The sequence below is a fragment of the Pipistrellus hanaki genome (assembly GCF_964339955.1).
Source record: "Pipistrellus hanaki genome assembly, chromosome: 11".
NCBI lineage: Eukaryota > Metazoa > Chordata > Mammalia > Chiroptera > Vespertilionidae > Pipistrellus > Pipistrellus hanaki.
Window position 1 is genome coordinate 70,918,626 of NC_140513.1, and position 23,905 is coordinate 70,942,530.

Sequence of the window (23,905 nt, forward strand, 5' to 3'; positions counted from 1 at the left end):
GGAGCCACAGCCAGACGGATGGCGCCTCTGCACCTTCTCTCAGCAGAACCTGCCCCGTGAAGGAGCAGCTGGCCACTGCGCACAGCCGCCGTCTCCGGCCGCCTCACGTGGGCGTGCAGTGGGGCTGTGTCCGCGTCTGTGCTCAGCCCGATGTGAAGGACAAACCCATCTGCTGCGTGGGGCGCTCCCTCTCCCGTTGCCAAGAAGTCCTTCTCTCTGAGCACACCGGAGTCCCTGCTCTCTTCCCTGGGCCCCTGGGCTTGTCCCTGGTTTGGGGAATATCCAGAAGGCGCCTGGGAGAGACTGTACATGTCTCCTGGCAAACAAGCGCACTTCACTGGTCACATACACGCCTAGAAGAGGGACCGCCAGGTCACAGGGCACGTGTTTCAGCTTTCACGGGCTGTAGTTTCCAACGCGGGCGCGCCGTGTCCCACTCCGGCCAGCGTGTCTGAGCACTCCATGGCTGCACCTCCTCACCCACACCCGGTATTTCCACCCGAGACGGTCCAGTGGGGGAGCATTGTCCCACTCAACTGACTGCGGCGCTATTTCCATGGCAGGTGACGGCCGTCCAGATCCGCTTCCCCTTTCTGGATGAGCAGACTCTCAGCGGTCAGCCACGCCCAGGCCCCCCTGGGAATTCCCTGCAGCCCTGAGTGGGTGCTAGTCAGAGGGCCGTGACAGGGCGGAGGGTGACGCATGCTGGTCTTGCCCTTGAACCCGTGAGCATGTCCTTCTGTCCGGCAGGGGCTGGGGGTAACGTCCGGTGGAGGACGCACAGCTGTCTCAGTGCTGGCCTCCTGTGTGTCTGGCGATCTTACACGGACACAAAGGAGCTGCACCTTGGTTAACCACAGTGTGTGTGGCCTCCTTACAGAGAAGGCTCTGTCATCACTCACCCGCTGGCTCAGTTCCACTCTGTGGGGTTGTTTTGTCTGCTCAACACCACCTGTGCACAGGGGCACCCTCACCCAGCCCCGGGTCCTGTGAGGGAGCAACGACCCCACCACAGCCTGGCCCGCGTCCCAGATCTGCTGGTCATGACTCCCAATCCCTGTCCAAGAGAACCGACTGAGGCCCGCAGTGCGGGGAGGAGGGCCTTTCCACAGGGCCCGCAGTGCGGGGAGGAGGGCCCTTCCACAGGGCCCGCAGTGCGGGGAGGGGCCTTCCACAGGGCCCGCAGTGCGGGGAGGAGGGGCCTTCCACAGGGCCCGCAGTGAGGGGAGGAGCCTTCCACAGAGCCCGCAGTGCGGGGAGGGGCCTTCCACAGGGCCCGCAGTGCGGGGAGGAGGGCCCTTCCACAGGGCCCGCAGTGCGGGGAGGAGGGCCCTTCCACAGGGCCCGCAGTGCGGGGAGGAGGGGCCTTCCACAGGGCCCACAGTGCGGGGAGGAGGGCCCTTCCACAGGACCCGCAGTGCGGGGAGGAGGGGCCTTCCACAGGACCCGCAGTGCGGGGAGGAGGGGCCTTCCACAGGGCCCGCAGTGCGGGGAGCAGCCTTCCACAGGGCCCGCAGTGTGGGGAGGAGGGGCCTTCCACAGGGCCCGCAGTGCGGGGAGGGGCCTTCCACAGGGCCCGCAGTGCGGGGGGGAGGGGCCTTCCACAGGGCCCGCAGTGCGGGGAGGAGGGGCCTTCCACAGGACCCGCAGTGCGGGGAGGGGCCTTCCACAGGGCCCGCAGTGCGGGGAGGAGGGGCCTTCCACAGGGCCCGCAGTGCGGGGAGGGGCCTTCCACAGGGCCCGCAGTGCGGGGTGGAGGGCCCTTCCACAGGACCCGCAGTGCGGGGAGGAGGGGCCTTCCACAGGGCCCGCAGTGCGGGGAGGAGCCCCTGTCATGGTTTTGGTTTCAGACTGCCCAGCCTTGTGGCACAAGTGAGTGAAATCCTAGCCATGCAGAACTAAGCCAATCAGAGAGGAAGGAGCAGAGAAGTCAGCAAGAGGAAGACCTAACAACAGCAGTTCAGTGCCCTGATCCAACTGTGCCTGCACCTCCAGGTGGGAGGAGCCAAGGTGGGAGCGAACTCTGTCACAGACGCCTGAGTTCTGTCTCCTTCATTAGAGCAATAAGCTTGTTGGGCCACTGCATACAGCCTTGTGCTGGGTGCTGGCACCCAAAGTCCCTTCCCTTCCAAATCTGATTCTTACCCAGGATGCATTTGGATACTCCACCCAGGTGGATGGGAGAATTACATGTCCCCCGAGTGACCTCTAACTACCATTAAGCTTTTCCTTCCAGCACCGAAGCAGGTGACAGGATGAGCCGGTCACGTGAGCCAGACATGCCCCTGCCCCAGCAGAAGTCACAGATGTTTTCACAGCTTGTCTTCAGACACCAGGCAGCTTGTCCTGACTCCAGATTTACTAGTCACCAGACCTGCTAGCGCATGTTGTTCAATATGTAAATAAAGCAAACATGTGACAGTTTAAGATATTTTGATAATGGGATTTCAGCATAATCGGTTTCCTTCCTAATCCTGTATTTTATATTATGCATGTAAAAGCATGACTCTGAAAAGAGGTCAGTAGACTTCACCGGGCACTAGAAGCTCACAATGAAGGCCATGCCGACCAGAGGGAGCGGGAGAGAGGAGAGCAGGGGCCCTGGTGAGGCCCCACAGCGGGAGGGCGGGCCGCTGTGCTGGGCTGGGCTGTGCTGGGCTGGAGAAGTGATGCCAGGGCTGAGCAGGGTCTGCAAGGCCTGAGGCCTTGGCAAAGGCAGGGGCACGGGAAGTGCGGCAGCTCTGGAGCAGGCAGCACGGGTGGCCTCTGGGGATGCCCGCTCCGCTTAAGCTAACAGGCAGCTGGGCAGCATGCCAGCATCCGCTCTGCCTCCCCCATAGCTCCAGCTCGGCTCCAGCCGGGGCACTGCTCAGCCCTCTGCAGCCTCTGCCTGCAGCCGGCTTCCCAGTAAGCGAGGGGGCTCGGTGAGTGCGCTGTGCGCTCTGCCACAGGGACGCCTAGGAGAGCGTGCGGAGACCGCCAGAGAGCCAGCTTAGGCCCCAGCTGGAAAACCAGCAGGAGCCGGACAACAGGCCAGCTCCCACTTCACCTGCCTGCCAGAACGGGGCTTGCAAGCAGAGAGCCCTGGCATCCACTGGGGCACCCAGACGCCTCCCTCTCCAGCTGGAGAGACTGCTCTGCCAGGGGCCTGGGGGAGCGAGGGCTGCGGGAGGCGGGCCTTTTCTGGGGAGGTGAGGGAGGGGCTGGGGGCTGCGGGAGGCGGGCCTTTTCTGGGGGGGGGGGTGAGAGAGGGGCTGGGGTTGCGGAAGGCGGGCCTTTTCTGGGGGGGTGAGGGAGGGGCTGGGGGCTGCGGGAGGCGGGCCTTTTCTGGGGGGGTGAGGGAGGGGCTGGGGGCTGTGGGAGGCGGGCCTTTTCTGGGGGAGGTGAGGGAGGGGCTGGGGGCTGCGGGAGGTGGGCCTTTTCTGGGGGGGTGAGGGCGGGGCTGGGGGCTGTGGGAGGCGGGCCTTTTCTGGGGGAGGTGAGGGAGGGGCTGGGGGCTGCGGGAGGTGGGCCTTTTCTGGGGGGGTGAGGGAGGGGCTGGGGGCTGTGGGAGGCGGGCCTTTTCTGGGGGAGGTGAGGGAGGGGCTGGGGGCTGCGGGAGGTGGGCCTTTTCTGGGGGGGTGAGGGAGGGGCTGGGGGCTGTGGGAGGCGGGCCTTTTCTGGGGGGGTGAGGGAGGGGCTGGGGGCTGCGGGAGGCGGGCCTTTTCTGGGGGGGGTGAGGGAGGAGCTGGGGGCTGCGGGAGGTGGGCCTTTTCTGGGGGGGGTGAGGGTGAGGGAGGGTCTGGGGGTTGCGGGAGGCGGGCCTTTTCTGGGGGGGGGTGAGGGCGGGGCTGGGGGCTGCGGGAGGTGGGCCTTTTCTGCGGTGGGGAGGGGGGTGCAGCCACAGCAGCACTCGCAGCGGCCCTGGTCCCACATGTTCAGAGCACTTCGTGGTCACCGTTGAAAGACATTCCCCAGATCTGGGAGGCACACGGGCCCCCAGGCCCTGCCTCACCCCGGAGCCCGTTTCTCCGGGGGCTGCTTCCCGTCGCCGTGCAGCCTGCTAAGTAAGCCCTGTCCTCCCTTTGCTCAGATGCCCGCTGTGGACAACCCAGAACGGCCACGCACACCACACGCTCACTGCACACGGAGGAGCGGAGGCCAGAACCAGGGTGCTCCCCGCCCCACCCGTCCACCGGGCGATGGTGGAAGCTGCGCCGCCCGTGCAGGCCCCGCTGCCACGCGTGTACCCGTCACAGGAATGGGGGCGGCCCCCAGCGGCCCCGGGAAGCTGGAGACTAACGGGTTCCTCCCGGTCCTTGGTGTTTCAAACTCTCCCTGGGGGAGCGGAGGGGGACACCAGCCCGCCGCCCGTGAGTGCGTGGGGGAGCGGAGTCCAGGCACGTGTTTAAATGCCCCGCAGTGGAGGGGGGAACGTGACAGGGAGAAGACACGGTCCCTCTGTGCCCGGTGGGGGGCGCAGGGCCTCCCAGAGCCCTCCCGGCCCCTGCAGGAGGGCACGGCAGGAGGGCATGGCCAGCCCCTCCTTGCCAGGCCGCCTGCTCTGAGCGGGCGCGGGCGCGGGGCTGCCGCCGGCGGGTTCTGAGAAAGCAGGCCTGGCCTCCGAGCAGAGGGCCCAGCCGCCAGCCCGCCGCGGGGCAGCCAGGCCTGCCCAGACGCTGGCCCTGAAGGACACTTCTCCGAGGATGCAGACAGACGTGCCAGAAGGGCTCCCGGTGGGCGGAGCTCTCATCTGACGCCCAGCCAGCCGTCCTCCGTCTGCCCTCCTGCCTCTCAGGTGATCCTTCTCCCAGACAGACCTGCAAACGCCTGGTCCACCACCCGTGCTGCGCACAGCCGTTTCCGGTGGAGGCTGCAGGGGCCAGTGACACGCCACGGCCTGCGGTGGCGGTCCTCACACACCGAGCACGGACCACGTTCCACACGGGAGGGTGCCGCCCGCCTGCCTTCGCCCCTCTGACAGCGGGCCCCTCGTTGGGGAACGGTGCGTTCAAACAGCGCTGCCCTGATCCTTGCCGCGGCATTTAACCCCCTGGGGGGACAGGCCCGCGGGCTCCTCCAGCTGGAAGGAAGCTCGGGGAGAACAGCACCACTTCCCGCACGGCGGGCCCCGTGGACTAAGGCATGTGGCTGACCTGGAGGCGACACCCCCTTCCCGGGAGCTGAGGGGGTGGGTCCCGGGCTCACCCTGGAAGCAGCAGAGCCAAGGCCAAGGGCAGTCAGCTCCCAGGAGGACCCGCCAGAGGGAGGAGGCGTTTCCATGCCTGTCTGCGCCTGTGCACTAGCTTAACCTCCGGGGCTTTTCTGGCCTGTGGTTCCCTGGCCCTGCAGCCCCAAGCCCTGGCTCTGCGGCTGGGGGGGTGGGGGGGGGCAGCACCGACAGGCAGGAGAGAACTGAGGCTCCGGGCCATCACTGACCGTGGGAACGCCTCCCGCAGCCCGCGGCCTTCAGGAAAGTGGCGGGCCGATAGCACGACCCCTGACCCTGACTCAGGCCAGTGTCCCTCAGGCCTGCCACAGGCAGCGTGGCCCAGCACCGCGGCCTCAGGAGGAAGCACGCAGCAGGGCCCACACCCAGGGGTTCGCGCACACCTGTAAAAGGTGGTGAGCGTGTGAACAGCTGGCAGAGGGCGCAGCGGCCTCGGGAAACCTAACAGGAGAAGGGCCTGCTGTGCTCACCAGAGAAAGTGCGGGGTGTGTGTGTGTGTGTGAACTGCTCTCACCCAGTCACATCTGATTGGAAGCAAACGCAGTGTCCTGGCTGCCCCGTGCTCTGTTCATGCTGTGCTGGAGGTTCTCGCAGAGCCTCCCAGGCCTGGGGTGTCCCACCTCAGGGACTGGGGGGCGGGGCTGGAGAGGGTGGGTACAGATGGGTTCCCAGTTCCAGGAGGGGCAAGCTTCCATCAGCAGGGGCAGGGAGGCAAGTAGGTACTTCATCAGAGTTAGTGCTGGACCAGCAGAGGCCTGGGGGGGGGGGGGGGCGCGAGGGGAGGGGTTTGGGGGGAAGTTAAGGTGAAGGGCAGGGAAGGGGTGGGAGGAGGGGAGGAAGGGGAGGGGAGGGAGGGGAGGGGTGGGAGGTGCAGGGAGGGAGGGGAGGGAGGTGCAGGGAGGGAGGGGAGGGAGGAGGAGGGGGGAGCCGGCGGGAGGGGAGGAAGGGGCGGCGGCAGGAAGGAGGAGCGGGGCGGAGCCTGCGCGCTCTCTGGCTCTCCCCGCCCCTCCTCTCCCGCCGCCCGCGCCCGGCACCGGCGCCTCCGCCTCCGCGGCCGCCATTCCTGCGCTCCCGGGCCGGCAGGTGCCAGGTAAGGGGGCGGCGGGGCGGCGGGGCGGGCGGGGCGGGCGGCGGCCCCGGTCCCGGTCCCTCCGGGCGGGGGCGCAGGTGGCGGCGGGCGGACGGGGCCGCGCTCCGGGCTCCGCGCTCCGGGCTCGGGAGGCCGCGCTGTGCGCCCGGATCGGAGGCCGCTGCCCGGCCGCTCGGCCCTGCGGCGGGCCGGCCCGGGGCGCCTCCCGGGCTCCGGCCTGTGGGTTCGGGCTGAGCGGTTCGGGGCTCTGGCCCGGTGGGTTTGGGTTCGGGTCGGGCGGTTCCACAGCTGCCCGGACCCCAGCCTGGAGGCCGCACCTGTTGCCGCCCGGTGAGCGCCCCGGGCTGAGTGTGTGTTGGGAGGGGGGGTGCAGACGTGGAGCAGAGCGGCCCGCCCCGTGTCTCGCTGGGTGCAGTGCGGGGTGGGTGCTGGGTGCAGTGTTGTGGTGGGTGCTGGGTGCAGTGTGGGGTGGGTGCTGGGTGCAGTGTGGGGTGGGTGCTGGGTGCAGTGTGGGGTGGGTGCTGGGTGCAGTGTTGTGGTGGGTGCTGGGTGCAGTGCGGGGTGGGTGCTGGGTGCAGTGTTGTGGTGGGTGCTGGGTGCAGTGTGGGGTGGGTGCTGGGTGCCGTGTGTGGTGGGTGCTGGGTGCAGTGTGGGGTGGGTGCTGGGTGCAGTGTGTGGTGGGCGCTGGGTGCAGTGTGGGGTGGGTGCTGGGTGCAGTGTGGGGTGGGTGCTGGGAGCCCCAGCAGGTGGCTCACCGACCAGGAGGCCTGCGGTGGCCGGCGCAGGCGGGCCTGCTGCCTGGAGGGGGTGCCGCCCGGAGGGGCTCTGCTCCGGGGGTGTAACCTCCAGGGCACCCAGCACCTCCAGGTCCTGCGGCCCGTGGGCCCTGCGGGCAGATCGCACCAGGGCCAGCAGCCTCCGCCTGCCTGAGCCTGCTCACCCACCGGGTGCCGCTGAGCGGGAGTCCCCAGGGGCGAGGTGACATGGGGCACGCCTGTCTGCCCGGCCCGGCAGGCTGCGGGCTGGCGGCCGCTGTGGGCGACGGTGTCTGAGTCCCAGAAACAGGCCTGCGGGGCCGCGTGGGGCCAGCGCCGGAGGAGATAATGCCCGATTGTCACTGGGACTGCTGGTGTCTGTGCGCGGCCTGCGGGCTGGAGAGGGGAGGGCGGCCTGCGGGCTGGAGAGGGGAGGGCGGCCTGCTCTGAGGACCGCTCCCTGTGCTGCCGGCAGCAAGGGCAGGAGGGAGGGGCTCACGGGCATTTCTGGGGCAAGAACTGCCCCCCTGGGGCCACGTGCCTAGGCTGCCGTGCTTGTAGCACACCCAGCAGGTGAATCAAATCAAGAAATTAAACCACTGGCTGAACGGAGGCCGCTCTGTGGGCCCCGCCCCCGGGGCCCCTCCCTGGCAGGGTGTGGCAGCACCGGAGCTGTTGTGGGAGGGGACCGACCCCTGTGATGGGCTCTGCCACGGTCCTGTGCCCTCTGAAATGAGTGCCCCTGCCCAGCCTCCCGGCCGGCACGGGGCCTGTGGGAAGATGGAACCTTGCAGAGATCTCTCCTCGGGGGACGGGGTCTGGTGGCCTGGCCAGAGCCCTGGGCTGAGGTGTGGGTGCAAGGCCAGCGACACAGTGTGCCTGGGGAAGAGAGCAGCCCCCACCTGCGGGCAGACTGAGGCTAGTTCTGCTCAGGTGCCGTCTCCACACCAGGCAGGGACCCAGGCTGGTGCTGGGGGTGCACGCTAATGGCCGGCTCCGAGGGGAGGGCGCACACAGCGCAATCAATAATGCATCGCACAGATCACTGGCTGTCTCTGCCTCCGGAGGGAGTCCACCCCCTACACCCAGGGTGTGACAGGCCAGGCCCCCACCCTCCCTCTGTGTCCCATTCGGTGATAGGGGAGGGTGGGTGGTAGGGGAGGGGTGGGCAGGCTGGGAGGCGGCGGGAGAGGCCTGCAGAGCCGCCTCCTGGCCTGAGCCTCCTGGCCCGGAGCTCATGGACCTGTCTGGGTGTCCCCGCGTCCCTGGACTCGGCCCTGCGGCTGCACAAGGGAGTTAGCCTCCTGCTGTTCATGATTCACAGCGACTCTCCGTCATGCTCAGGATGCTTGGTGAGAAGACTTCCCAGGAAGGTGAGGTGCAGGCAGGGCTCTGTGCTCTGCCCCCGGTGTTTCTGGGAGCAGCGTGGTGGCTGTTCCCTGCCCGGGCGAGCAGGGTGGTGGCGCTGTGTCAGGATGTACAAATGAATCCATCGTCGGTGGCTGTGGAGGGCTGTCCCTGAGAGAAAGCTTTGGTCCTTGAAATCCTCAGCTGGGACGGCTGGTCCTCCCTGACCGTCCACCATCCGCAGGGAGGATCGGGGAGAGGGACAGGCCCGGAAGTGACAGGCGTGGGGGAAGGTCCTCTCCCGTCTCCTGGCTGTCTGGAGCGAGTCCGGGCGAGAGCAGGCAGGCGGGTGGTTGCCCTGCACTCAGGAGGCAGACTCAGCCGTTTCCAGCCTGCCTGCCGGGGCTGCGCCCAGGCTGGGGGGCTTCCGCACGCCCGTCCAGGCCTCCGTGGGACCCGCGCCCGCTGAGCCCACTCCTCCGAGTGGTCCCTTCCAGCCGCCTGGCCCTCCTCCTGCAGGCCTGCCCGGCTTCCCGCCGCTGCCCGGCTCCCCCAGCGGCCAGGTGCTGTGTCCCGTCCTCAGCTGGGGTGAGTCTCCCTCTGGTGGGACGGGCTCCATTATTTGGCTTAAAATCTCAGGTGCTGCCATGAAAGCAGAGGCCGAGCCTCTCTGATCACTTCCTCGCAGCACGCTGGCCCCGCCGCTCTGACTGAGCGATTGGCCCCAGAATCACTCCTTTCGAAGATTATGGCAGTGAAGAGACAGTGGGCACCTGCTGGGCAAACGATGATTCTAAAGGACACTCACATTCCTCAGTGACAGCACTGTGGTTGTGAGAGATCTTTACCTTTTGGCTGTGGGTGCCGGAGTGTTTGCAGAGGAAATGGTGTTTTGTTTGGGATCCATCCACGTGTGGACGCTGTTGGGTCTGGTGAGGGTGCTGAGGGCTGGTTATGCCGTTCTGTCCACTTCCATTTGTTTCTCAAATTCTCCGTAATGAAACGTTACTATAATAATAACCTAAGGACCCACTTCCCGCCCACGGGAGAGCCCAGAGGTTTCTCCAAACCACGCGCAGACGCCCTCCTCTCGCCGGCGCGAAGCGACCCCGGGTCCCTGTGTGGGTCCTTCGCACAGAAGCTGGCCTGGAAGGTGACACACTAACGGAAGAGATAACTGCGGAGTGCCCGCTGCAGACTGTGGGGCGGGCACTGCTCCAGCCTCCAGGGACACAGCTCGGAGCAGAGGTGCCCGTTAGAGACGGGGCGAGGGACGGGTGTGTGGTGTGTGCCTGTGTGTTGGGGGAGGGGCAGGGAGTGGGCGGGGGAGGGGCAGGGAGTGGGCGGGGGAGGGGAGAAACCTATACTTTTCCCCTCATATGCATATCTGTTTGTTTTGTTTCTTATAAATGGAATTACTTTTGTAAGAAGGGTAATATAATATCCTGTTTTAAAATTCCAAATTTCTGTAGCTGAATTTAAACTTGTTTTAAACGGCTTTGGATTTGTAGGCTCCCCTCGGTGAGAGGTGACGCGCTCACAGGAGGCAGGGGCAGCGAGCAGGCTCCGGGAGCCCTGACCACACAGGCTCCGGATCTGCCCTCCGAGGTGGCAGGCCCAGGCCCCGAGTCCCACAGCGGGAGCCGCCCGCAGCGGGAGCGAGCAGGCCGGAGCTGCGGGCTCCGCTGCCGGGAGCCTGCTCCCCCTTCCCTGCTGTAGAGGGGGGTCACGGAACCGCAATCTGCACCAACAGGAAAAGCATGAACATGGTAAGGCCGCAAAGTAGCAGGTGCCTGGAGTTCCAGTGAGTGTTTTCTGGCCGGGAGTGCGCGTGGCTCTCCCCTCAGCACAGGGCGCTTGTCTGGCAGTGTGGGGGCTGGATGTGCCGCTGGGTTTTGTCAGGACCCGGCCGCCTGCAGCGGCCTCCACTCTCTCGTCCCGGGAGTTCTCAGTGTTGTGGGGCACTGTCCCCGGGGCCGGGGAGGCACAGCTGGGCCAGGCCCTGCGCCTGCACGCCGCTGTAGGACTCCGGGGCCTGGGCCTGCCACCTCGGAGGGCAGGACCGCGGAGCTGTGTGGTCAGGGCTCGGAGTACTGCCCCCTGCGGGCTCCTGGGAGCGCGTCACCTCACCGAGGGGAGTCTGAAGAGGAATGCCATTTAAAACCGGGCACAGGGGCTAGCCCAGCTGTGCCTCCCCCGCCACAGTGCTCAGCAACAACAACGAAGGCCGTGAGCCGCCCTGGAGGATGTGGGCGCACTCCGCTCCTGCTCCGGCTCGGCCTGAACCAGCTCTCTGAGGGGCTTGGGGGTCGGGCGGAAGCAGAGCCACCCAGGCAGCCAGGGGACTTGGCAGGCTCTGACCTTGTGCCCTTCGGGGGCCTCCCTGCCTTTCCATTAATGTTCACTGAGCACCAATGACAGCGAGAAACCAGGAGACAGAAGGCTGCCCTGTGGGAGCTCACGGTCAAGTTGAGGAGACGGACAACTCCAGAGAGAAATGTACTAGATCGTGTCACCTGCGAAGTCTTGGTGTCTGGAGAGAGAAAGTGTGGGGTCCAGACCAAGGGAGCCAAGAGTTGGGGGTGTCTGGGATTTGAGATCGGGTGGTGCAGGGGGCGGGGCCAGAGGGTGCAGTGGCCACCGGGTGTGGCGTGCGAGCGGAGCCGCCTGGGTGGCGGGAGCAGTAGGGGAGCAGGTGACCCTGAGATTCTTGGCTCAGACATCCCCAGGCAGAGAGTTCCAGAGGATGGCCGGCTCTCAGGCAGCGCCGGTAAGCTCCGTCACCGACCAGGAGGAGGCAGTGTGGGGCTCACCCACAAGGGAAAGGAGCTGGGAAAGCGGCCTGGGCGGGAGAAGCCGGACGGAGGGGTGTTTTCAAAGCTGTGCTTCAGACGCCAGGGAGGTGGGTGAGTCGAGGAGGAAAAGGGGTCGCAGGCTGGTGGGCCAGGGAGCAGGAGAAAGCCAGGGCATGTGTGTGAGCACCGCGGAAGGTGCCGGGGGAGGACTGCGGGCCAGGCCCAGTGCGGGGGGACTGAGAACTGGTGGCCTGTGCTTGGAGGGCACTGGGGACCTGCGGAGTGGTCGGGGGTGGGGTGGACCAAGACTTTATGAGAAGGGGAGGGCCTGATGGACAAAGGGAAGAAGGCGGTGGGAGGAGGGCCTGGCCAGGGTCCTCCCACCTAGGAGAGGAATAGGCGGATGGGAGGGGTGTCTGGGTCAGGCCTGCTGTCCCCCGCGAGCTGATTGGCTGAAGTGTCAGGCTGTTTCTCTGGGCCCAGAGGTCTGGAGGCAGGGGCGGGCCAGGGTGGCTGCGAATGGTTATGGGAGCCCTGAGCACAGTGGTGGGCACTCAGGGGTGGGCTCAGGGGTCCTGGAGGACCCAGTGTGCCAGGCCCCCGGGCAGGGGAGGTGCGGAGCCCTGAGCACAGTGGTGGGCACTCAGGGGTGGGCTCGGGGGCCCTGGAGGACCCAGCGTGCCAGGCCCTGGCAGGGGAGGTGCGGAGCCCTGAGCACAGTGGTGGGCACTCAGGGGTGGGCTCGGGGGTCCTGGAGGACCCAGCGTGCCAGGCCCCCGGGCAGGGGAGTTGCGGAGCCCTGAGCACAGTGGTGGCACTCAGGGGTGGGCTCGGGGGTCCTGGAGGACCCAGCGTGCCAGGCCCTGGCAGGGGAGGTGCCCTCCCTAAGGAGAGCACAGCGTGTGGGGAGGAGAGGGGCAGGCCCGCGGGGAGGGGTGGGAAGCGGGCTGAAGTGAGGCCTTGGCCTGCTGCCAGTGGGGCTGTGAACACCCCTTCTGCACGAGCCAGTCATTTCCTGCGTGAGGCTGCAGTCCCCGGCAAGGGCCAGGCTTTATCTCGACTCCTCCGACTTCATCCACACCCACTGAACCGAGGGAGGGAGCACTCCGGGTGGGGTCCCTGCCAGCGGCTCCGCGGGAGGAGCAGGTCCTCGCTCCTCCACAGCGCCCTTCCTGATCCGATCCGAACCCAGAACTTCCAGCCCCGGGCTTCCAGGGATTCCAGGGCACCGGGCGGGTGAGATCCCGGGCTGAGCACAGGAGGGCGAGGCGGGGCGGGCCTCACTCTGGGTTCCCCTAATAATCAGACTGTGATGCCGGTCTGTAAAGCAATGTTTCATCAGCCACTTTTATTGAGCTGTAATTCGCATACAATACAGGGACTTGCTTTACGTGTACTGTTCAGTGAGTTTTGAGGAATGCGTACAGCCGTGCACCTGCCGCCGTAACCGTGAGAGAGGCAGTGACAGACGCCGGCTGCAGGTCAGCTGCGCCGCGGCTCACCCAGCCATTTTTCGGCCGGCCACTTGGATTCTAGTGCACCAGCGCTGAGCCTTGGAGTCAGATTGTCCGTCCTGTGAGCCCTCCCAGATTCCCTCGGCCCCGCACTCACCTCCCCAGGGCCACTGATCTGTGGAGATTAGGTTATTGTAGGTGAGATTTGTTTCTTCAACAGTTTCCTACGTCCAGCTTCTTTCACTCACACGGTGTTCCTACACTCTTCCCTGTTGTTGAGCATATCTTGTCGATAAACTGTATTTCTTTTTCTTTTTTTATTTAAAAAAAATATTTTATTGATTTTGTACAGAGAGGAAGGGAGAGAGATAGAAAGCTGGAAACATCAATGAGAGAGTGTCATCGATCAGCTGCCTCTTGCACACCCCCCACTGGGGATATGCCTGCAACCAAGGTACATGCCCTTGACCGGAATCGAACCTGGGTCCCTTCAGTCCCCAAGCCGACGCTCTATCCATTGAGCCAAACCGGTCTCGGCTCTTTATTTTTTATTTTTTATTTTTTATTTCAGAGAGGAAGGGAGAGGGAGAATCATGGATTGGCTGCCTCCTGCACATCCCCTAAGGGGATTGAGCCCGCACCCCGGGCATGTGCCCTTGCTCAGAACTGAACCACAGGCCGACACTCTAGCCACTGAGCCAAACTGGCCAGGGCCTCTGTGTCTTTTCATTGCTGACGCCTGTATTGTTTCTGGGTGTGCGATGGCTTTTTGATTCGTTCACCTGTTGGTGGGTGTTTGGATTGCTTCCTGTTCAGTGTTGTGAGTGTAAGTGCTGTGAGCTACAAGCCAACTGGGAAGGACAAATAGCCAGCTAACTGAGAAAGGATGCTTCACATTGTTAGTCACTGGGAACATGTAACTCAGAACCACGGTGAGAGACCACGTCCCACGTCCCACGTCCCACGTCCCACGTCCCAGAATGACGTTTATTAAAAAAAAAAAAAAGGAACTAAGTGTTGGTGAGCACACGGGGACGTCGGAGCCTCCTGCACTGCTGGGGCGAACATAAATGGTCCAGCGACTTTGGAAACCCCTGAGAGGCTCCTCCAGAAGCACAGCCTGGGGCCCTGTGCCCCAGCAGCCCCTCAGGGGCATCTGCGCCAAAGAACTGAAGACAGATATTCAGATAAACCCTTCGCACAAGCAGGCACGGCAGCACCATTAACACCAGCCAGAAGCCGGAAGGACGTGACAGCTGCCTCATGGCCCTCCCTGGGCGCCGGGCCCGCCGGCGTGGCCCGCCAGGCAGTGAACACCACTTGGCCGAACAGGCACGGGGCACTGGCACACCTACAGCCGGTGGCCCTGAGCACGTGCCGGGCGAAAACACATAGCTACGATTTAATTTGTATGAAATGTCCAGAACAGGCAAATTCAGAGACCGAAAGCAGGCTGCCAGCGTTAGGAGGAGGGACATTGGGAGGCTGCTTACTAGGCACAGGGTTTCCTTTCCAGGTGATGAAAATGTTCTAGCAATAGACCGTGGTGGTGGCTGTGTAACATTGGGGATGTACTCAGAGTCACCGATTATACACTTAAATCAGGGGTCCTCAAACTTTTTAAAGTGGGGGCCAGATCACGGTCCCTCAGAGAGCTGGAGGGCCGGACTATATGAACTACTAATTCCTACTGTAACACCTCGGCTGCGCTCACTGCCCAAAAAACCTGGCGGGCAGGATCAGACTCCCCTGGGGGCCGCATGTGGCCCACGGGCCGTAGTTTGAAGACCCCTGTCTTAAATGGTTGAGATGGTCAATCTTACGTGCTTCTCATCACAATAGAAATGACCTGTGCACCTGTGTGCAAAGCTTAGGTGGACATGCGTTTCCTTTTCTCGCCAGCCCCTCCCAGGAGGCGGGTTGTGTGGGAGCTGCCTATGTAACTCCCAAGAAACTGCGAACTGGTTTCCACAGCCGACGTATCGATTTCCCCGCTGCTCATGTGTGAGGGCAGCTGCTCACCTCGCCAACACTCGCTGTCGTCAGCCGTTAATTTTAGCTGTTCTAGTGGACATGCTATGGTGCTGTATCGTTGAGGTCTAGTGGAGGGTCTTTTCCTGTGTTTATTAGCTGTTTGTATATATCCCTTTAAGTATCTGATAAATCTTCCCCTGTCTTTAAATTGGGCTGTCTTCTTATGTTTGAGTTGTAAGTGTTGTTCACAGTCTGAATTCAAATCTTTTGCCAGATATTTTTGTGGCAGGCATATTCTCTGAGTCTCTGGCTTGCCTTTTTAGTTTTATTAACGCTATCTTTTTTTTTTTTTAATATATATATTTTATTGATTTTTTACAGAGAGGAAGAGAGAGGGATAGAGAGTTAGAAACATCAATGAGAGAGAGTCATTGATTGGCTGCCTCCTGCACACCCCCTACTGGGGATGTGCCTGCAACCAAGGTACATGCCCTTGACCGGAATCGAACCTGGGACCCTTCAGTCCGCAGGCTGACGCTCTATCCACTGAGCCAAACCGGTTTCGGCATTAACGCTATCTTTTTTTTTTTTTTTTTTTTTTTTTAATGTATTTTATTGATTTTTTTACAGAGAGGAAGGGAGAGAGATAGAGAGCTAGAAATGTCGATGAGAGAGAAACATCGACCAGCTGCCTCTTGCACACCCCCTACCAGGGATGTGCCCGCAACCAATGTACATGCCCTGACAGGAATCGAACCTGGGACCTTTCAGTCCACAGACCGACGCTCTACCGCTGAGCCAAACCGGCTTTGGCATTAACGCTATCTTTTAAGGACAGACTAATTCTGACTGAATCCAGTTTTATCAACTGTTTTCAGTAGATGGTGCGTTTTGTGCCCGTTTAAGAAATCCTGGCCTAACACATAGTCTTAGTTTCCTGTTTCTTCCTGAAAATGTTTGCTTTCACATTTAGATCTGATATCTACTGTGATTGATGTTTACTGCGGAGCTAAGGATTCAGGTTCGTGTTTTGCCTACGGGCACCTTTATGAAGGAGACTCCTTCCCCGTTACCCCTCTCGGCGGGTTTGGAAGGGAGTGTCTGTGGCGTTGTTTGGGGACTCGGTCTGGTCCACACGCGTACTCCCCGTCAGCCCCCACCACGCCTCTTCAGGGCGGTTGCTTTATCATAACTTGGAGTGGGGATGTGTGAGCTCGCAGCTCTGCCTCGTTTTTAGTTATTGTCTGTTCTAGATCCTTTGCATTTCCTTACACATTTAATACCAGCTGGTCGGCTTCTGCAGGAGGGCCCGCTGGTTCTGACCGGCCTGGCGTTCACTCCTGAGCTCGGTGTGGAGAGCGCTGACTGCCAGCAGCGGAGTCTCAGCAGTGAGCGGGCTGTCCGCCGCCATTCCCCGTCACGCCTCCTGGCGTGTGCAGTGGGCGGCGTACAGGTCGCACACAGTCTTATCACATTTACTCATACGTATTTTATGTTTTGAATGTTATTATAAATGGATATAATGTATGTTTGTTTTCCAAGTTATATTGCTACTGTATAGAAATATAATCGATTTTTATTTTTTTTTATTTTATTTATTTTCTTTTAAAATATATTTTATTGATTTTTTACAGAGAGGAAGGGAGATAGATAGAGAGCTAGAAACATCGATGAGAGAGAAACATCGGACCAGCTGCCTCTTGCACACCCCCTACCAGGGATGTGCCCTCAACCAACGTACATGCCCTTGACCGGAATCGAACCTGGGACCTTTCAGTCCGCAGACCGACGCTCTACCACTGAGCCAAACCGGTTTCGGCTATAATCGATTTTTAAATATTGTTGCTTATGTGACCTTTCTAAATTCATTTATTTGTGTGAGACAGTTATGAATAGGGACTGTTTTACTAATTTCTTTCCAATTCCAATGCTTTTTATTTCTTTTTCTTCTTTTATCTCATTGTCCAGGATTTTCTATTCACTGTTTAACAGAAGTGGTAATCGACATTCTTACCTGTTTCCGGCCTTAGGAAGAAAAATCCTAATGTTTTTATGTTTTTTTCATTAAATAAGATGTTAGGTGAATGTTTTATACAGATGCCTTTGATGGGGTTGAGGAAGTTTTCTGAAAGTTCTTATTATTAATGGACATTGAATCTTGTCATACACTTTTTCTTTAACTATTGAGATGTTCATACGGTTTTTCATAAATGTTGATTGATTTTTGAATGTTAGACAACCTTGTGTTCCTGGCACAGCCACCCTTAGGAGAGAGAGAGACAGTGAGACAGAGACACACACATCGCTTTGTTGTGCCACTTATTCACGCATTCAGCGGTGAGTCCTGTGTGTGCCCGCCTGGCCACTGAACCACAGCCTGTGCATCGGAGCGAAGCTTGCACCAGCTGAGCTACCGCTTGGATTCTCTTCTTGTGACATTTCTTTCTGCTTTGGTATCGGGGTAATGTTGGCCCCCACAATGATTTAGGAAGTGTTCCCTCTCCGTTTATTTATTTATTTATTTTTAAAGAGTTTGTGTAGTCTGGTATTGATTCTTCCTTAAATGTTTGCTAGAATTCGCTCGTGAAGCCATGTGGGGTCTTCTATGGGGAGGCTTTTACTGAGGAATTCCTTTTCTTGACGTAGGACTGCTAAGATTTACTGTTTCTTGAGTCAGTCCTCATGATTTGTGTGCTTCAAGGAATCTGTCCATTTCATCTGTTATCAAACTTGTTAGCGTGAAGTTGTTCATAATATTTCTTTATTATCCTTTTAATGTCTGTAGGAACTGTGATCACACTTCCCTCTCGTTTTTGAGCCTGGGGTCCTTTAAAAACAGCAAAGCAAATCCCCGGTTTCTCCCCACGCGCGCCCCGTTACCAATGCACCTCCGGGAAGTGCATCAGTGGTTCTGACAAGCAGCTTGGGCCAGAGTTGAGAGCCTTTGAGGTGGAGCAGGAGGGAAATACCCCGTTCCTGGTGGTCCAGGCAGGTCTCCCCAAGGGGAGAAGCAGAGGAAAGAGGCGGAGGAGGCTGTGGGCCCTCAGGCTGAACGCGGGCTCTGTCTGGAGAAGGCCGGCTGGTGGTGGCACTCACACAGGCTGTGGTTGGACTTGTGCCTATAGAGGGTGTTGACTTAATGCTTACATGGACGTGGAGTGAGCTCGAGACGGGAAGGGCAGCAGGTGGGCTGGTGACCAGTCCTAGGACGCCACATCATACCTCGTAGACTTCCTTCGTGCGGGATTGTTTGTTTTCAAGTCAGATGTAATGAGGTATAATTTGTATAAAGAGCAATTCACCCTTTTAAATGGCCCGTTCTAGTCATGTAACCACCACCAAATCAAGATACGGGAAATCTCCACATTCCTGTGTGCCCCTCCAGAGCCAGATCCTTTCCCCAACCCCTAGGCCACGGCTCTGAGCCTACTTCTTCAGTCAGCCTTACTGCCCAAGTGTCTGAATGGTAACCAGCACGGTCAGGCCCTGCTCAGACGTGACGGTGCCTCTGGAGTTGGGCGGCAGGGATGGAGCCGGGGGCTATTATAGGAAAGGATGATGGCGGAGGGCATGGTGCCCTCGTTGTAAGTGGTGTGTTTCTGCCTTTTCTGGAGTCCTAACCATAACCCTGTCATTTCTCCTGGTGAGGAGGCCAGGCATGCTGTGAGCCCAGGGCTGTGGCTTGAAGCCTGCAGAAAGGCACGCTTTCCAGCTCATAGCATCTGGCAGGCACACTGAGCGTGGCCACGGGCCAGGGCATTTTAAATATTTTAAACGTGTGTGGACCATTGGCCATTTTGGGATCAACATCTAGAATTTTGCCCTGAGGAATCATGGATGTAAAGGAGCATCCAATAGAGACTGGTAGGAACGATGGAAGTACGAAAGGCTGGCCACAGACAGCAGCTGAAGTACTGGAGAGAGATCTCAGCTGGGGGGGTTGCCACTGAGAACCCTGGTCTAATCCCCAAGCTGGGCCCCCAGCAGAGAGCACCAGAACTGACAAAGGTGCCCACTAAACCTCTCTGGCTGTGAAAAGCAGCAGTGTTGCTGTCTGCCAGGGAGACACGGCTGAGAATGCAGGCACCCTCTTAAAGGGCCAATGCACAAAATTGTCTGTGCAGCCACTCACCTTGGGCTCCAGCAAAGGGAGGGCAGAATGGACTGGAGCTATGTGAGCAGAAGCCAGGGCTAGTGGCTGTGGGGTTAGAGCTCAGAAGGCAGACACTCCGGTTTCCATCTTTCTCAGGAAGACCTTTGTTTTCCAGGCAGTTTCACCTGGAAGGGCAGATAGTTCACCCACCCTCTTGGGAAACACTTTGCCCCATGTTCTAGAGTCGTGGTCGGCAAACTGTGGCTCACAAACCACATGCAGCTCTTTGGTCCCTTGAGTGTGGCTCTTCCACAAAATACCACGGCCTGGGCTAGTCTATTTTGAAGAAGTGGCTTTAGAAGAAGATCAAGTTAAAAAAATTTGGCTCACGAGAAATTTCAATCGTTGCCCTGTTGATATTTGGCTCTGTTGACTAATGAGTTTGCCGACCAGTGGTCTAGAGTTTCTGAGGCCCATTAAGAAACAGAATAACAATTAGCCTCCAGGCAGGAGCAATTGTCCATCTTTTTGGAAAACCTCTCACCACACTTGTGGACGATTGCCTGAGGGCTACTCAAGACTGAACCCAGACAATCTGCAGGCAGAGGCTGGTCTCTGGAGGCTTTGTGTTTTTGCTGATCTAATTCGTCAGAATCAGCGTTGGATATTGTCCTTCACTAGAGATTGAGAGGCACAGTAGAACTACATAATACATAGTCACAAACTCAAATAGGCAGCCAAAATGGGGAGACAAAAAAACCAAATGAAAGACAAAGAAAATTCTCCAGAAGAAGAGATAAATGAAATAGAGAAATGAAATTTATCTGATATAGAGTTCAGAATGGTGATGGTAAAGATGCTCAACAGCATGAAGATATAGCAACTATAAGAAAAGAACAGTTGGAAATAAAGAATGAATAGCACTAATAAAGAACACATTGGAAGGAATACAAAGCAGATTAGGGGAAGCTGAGGATCAGATCGGTGAGTTAGAAGAAGGGTAGAAAAATTCATGCAATCAAAGAACCAAAAAAGAAAAAACAACAACAATTGAACAGGAGGACAGCTTAAGGGACAACGTGAAATGTAACAATATTCACATAATATATATGCCAGAAGGGGAAGAAAGTGAGCAAGGGATAGAGAATGTGTTTGAAAAAGTAATGGTAGAAAACTTCCCTAACCTGGTGAAGGGAAAAAATCACACAAGTTCAGGAGGCACAGAGAGTCCCAAGTAAGAAGAACCCAAACAGGCCCACAACCAGACACATCATAATTAAAATGTCAAAAAAATTAAGCCAAAGGAGAGTCTCTTAAAGGCAGCAAGAGAAAAGCAATTTGTTACCTACAAAGGAGCTCCCATAAGGCTGTCAAATGATTTCTCATCAGAAACTACAGGCCAGAAGGGAATGGCATGAAGTACTCAAGGTAATGGAAAACAAAGATCTGAAACCAAGATTACTGTATCTAGAAAGACTGTCATTCAAAAATATTTAGTGAAATAAAGAGATTCCCAGACACACAAAAAAAGGATAAAGGAGTTTATCACCACCAAACCAGCACTGCAAAGAATACTGAAAGGACTGCTATAATAACAAGAAGAAATAGAGAAACATAGACACACAGAATTAAAATGGCAATAAATAAGTACCTATCAATAATAACCTAAAATGTAATTACAAAAGGCATAGGATAGCTAAATGGATAATATATGTGCTGTCTATAAGAGACCTACCTCAGGACAAAAGACTCATGGAAGATGAGAGTAAAAGGATGGAGGGAAAAATTTCCATGCAAATGGAAACACAAAAAAAGCTGGGGTATCAATACTCATACTAGTATCTGACAAAATAGACTTCAAAAGGATGACCATCACAAGAAACAGCAAAGGTCACTACATAATACTAAAGGGATTGATCCAGCAAGGTAAACATATATTCACTCATTATAGGAGCACCTAAATATAAAAAAACAAACAAACAAACAAACAAACAAAAAAACCTTATAGAGGACTTGAAGGAAGAGATCGACAACAATACAGTCATTGTAGGGGACTTGAACACCCCGCTGACCTCAGCGGATAGATATTCTAGACAAAAAATTAAGGAAACAGTGACTCTAGAGGACACACTGGATCAGATGGATTTAATTGACATTTATAGAACATTTCACCCCCAAGTTGCAGAATATACGTTCCTCTCAACTGCTCATGAGTCATTCACAAAGGTAGACCACATGTTAGGACACAAGTTCAGGAAGATGGAAATCATATCAAGCATCTTCTCAGGTCATAGTGGAATGAAATTAGAAATCAACTACAGTAAAAACACCTCAAAACATTCATACATGTGGCAGATAAATAGCATGTTATTAAAGAATGAATGGTTACCAATGAGAGTAAGAAAGAAATCAGAAACTTCCTGGAAACAAATGAAAATGAACACACAACAACCCAAAATCTCTGGGACACAGCAAAAGCAGTCCCGAGAGGGAAGTTCATAGCACAACAGGCCTACCTAAAAAAAATAAGAAAAGTCAGCAATAAACTATTTAACCCTACAACCTAAAGAATTAGAAAGAGAGCAATAAGAAAAGCCCAGAGTAAGTGGAAGGAATGAAATATTATACACTGAGTGGCCAGATTATTATGATCTCTGAATGCATGATAATCTGGGCACTCAGTTTATGTGTGTGTGAGTGTGTGTGTGTGTGTATGCATGAATTTATGCATGGGTGGGGTCAACCTGCTTGGCCAGGGAGAGGGGACATGGATGGTTGGCCAGCCTGCCTGCTGGTCAAACTACTGTTCGAGGAGACAATTTGCATATTAGCCTTTTATTATATAGGATATACACTGAGTGCCAGATTATTATGCATTCAGAGATCATAATAATCTGACCACTCAGTGAGGATTAGAGCAGAAATAAATGACACAGAGACAAAAATACAGTACAAAAAATCAATGAAACCAAGAGCTGGCCTAGACCAGTTTGGCTCAATGGATAGAGCGTCGGCTTGGGGACTGAAGGGTCCCGGGTTCGATTCCTGTCAAGGGCATGTACCTTGGTTGCGGGCATATCCCCAGTAGGGGGTGTGCAAGAGGCAACTGATCGATGACTCTCTCATCAATGTTTCTAACTCTCTATCTCTCTCCCTTCCTCTCTCTACAAAATCAATAAAATATATATTAAAAAATAAAAATAAAAAAAAATGTTTAAAAAAAAAAACAAACAACAACAACAACAAAAAAAAAAAACCAAGAGCTGGTTCTTTGAAAAGATAAACAAGATTGATGAACTGTTAGCCAGACTCATCAAGAAACAGAGCACTAAAATAAATAACGTCAGAAACAAAAGGGAGAAGTAACCATTGACTCCACAGAAGTACAAAGGATCGTAAGAAAATACTATGAACAACTATGTGCCAATAAGCTGGACAACGAGGATAAAATGAACAAATTCCTAGAAAAATACAGTCTCCCAAAACTGAACCAGGAAGAATCAGAAAACCTGAATAGGCCACTGACAACTGATGAAATAGAAGCAGTAATAAAACTCCCAGCATAAAAGCCCTGGTCCGGATGTCTTCACAGGGGAATTTTGCCAAACATTCAAAGAATAACTAACACCCATCCTCCTCAAACTATTCCATAAAATCTAAGAGGAAGGAACACTTCCAAGCTCTTTATATGAGGCTAGCATTGTCCTGATTCCAAAACCAAATAAAGACACTACAAAGAAAGAGAATTACAGGCCAATATCCCTGATGAAAATACTAAAATCAACAAATTTTTAGCAAATCGGGTCATAGTGTATGGTCATATTAAAATGACCATACACTATGACCAAGGATGCAAGCCTGGTACAATATTTGCAAATTAATAAACGTGATACATCACATAAGCAAATTGGAAGACAAAAATCACATGATCGTATCAATGGATGCAGAAAAAGCATTTGACAAAATCCAATACCCATCCTATATAATAAAAGAGTAATATGCAAATTGACCATCACTCCAACACACAAAATGGCTGCCCCCATGTGGACACAAGATGGCTGTCACAAGATGATCTGCAGGGGAGGACAATTAGAAGAGACCAGGCCTGCAGGGGAGGGAAGTTGGGGGTGACCAGGCCTGCAGGGGAGGGCATTTGGGGGCAATCAAGCCTGCAGGGGAAGGCAGTTAGGAGTGACAAGGCTGGCAAAGGAGGGAAATTGGGGGAAACCAGGCCTTCAAGGGAGGGCAGTTTGGGGAGACCAGACCAGCAGGGGAGAGCAGTTAGGGGTGATGAGGCTGGCAGGGGAGGGCAGTTAAAGGTGACCAGGTTGGCAGGAGAGGGAAGTTGGGGGGTACCAGGCCAGAAGGGGAGGGAAATTAGGGGTGACCAGGCTGACAGGCAGTTAGGAGTGACCAGGTCAGCGGGGGAGGGCATTTTGGGGGAACCAGGTTGGCAGAGGAGAGCAGTTAGGGGTAGCCAGGCTGGCAGGGGAGGGCTGTGTGTGTGTGTGTGGGGGGGGGCAGGCCAGCAGGGGAGGGCAGTTGGGGGAACCAGGCCGGCAGGGAACAGTTAGGCATCAATCAAGCTGGCAGGGGAGTGGTTAGGGGGTGACCAGGCTGGCAGGCAGAAACGGTTAGTGGCAGGCAGATGAGCAGTTGAGAGCCAGCAGTCCTGAATCTGGCCTAAACAGGCAGTCAGACATCCCTCGAGGGGTCCCATATTGGAGAGGGTACAAACTGGGCTGAGGGACACACACCCCTGTGTACGAATTTCATTCACTTGGCCTCTAGTTTTTTTTTATAAAAACTTTCAGCAAAGTGGGAATAGAGGGAGCATACTTCAACATAATAATGGCCATATATGACAAACCTAAAGCCAACATCGTACTATGGGCAAGGCAAAAATGAAAACCATTTCCCCTAAGAACAGGAACAAGACAGGATGTCCGCTTTTACAACTCCTGTTCTACGTAACACTGGAAGTCCTAGCCATAGCAATCAGACAAGAAGAAGAAATAAAGACATCCAAAGTGGAAAGGAGGAAGTAAAACTCATTATTCACAGATGACATGATATTGTACCTAGAACATTCTAAAAACTCCACCAAAAAACTACTACTTCAATAGATTTAATAAATGCATTTCACAACGTAGCAGGATACAAAATCAACACCCCAAAAAATCAGTGC

General features: G+C 56.7%; 1 protein-coding gene across 6 annotated transcripts in view; it reads left to right on the forward strand.

The window, feature by feature from the left end:
• The first annotated feature begins 6,201 nt into the window (after positions 1 to 6,201).
• SEMA4D (semaphorin 4D) overlaps positions 6,202 to 23,905 on the forward strand; it is an 88,506-nt gene continuing 70,802 nt past the window's right edge. For 2 of the 6 annotated variants that reach the window (XM_084899066.1, XM_084899065.1), the window contains exon 1: positions 6,202 to 6,299. The gene's annotated coding sequence lies outside the window, so the exon portion shown is untranslated. Of the gene's footprint in view, positions 6,300 to 10,147; positions 10,171 to 23,905 lie in introns of those variants that run through there. The other 4 variants (XM_084899067.1, XM_084899059.1, XM_084899064.1 and 1 more) reach the window with 4 other exon arrangements.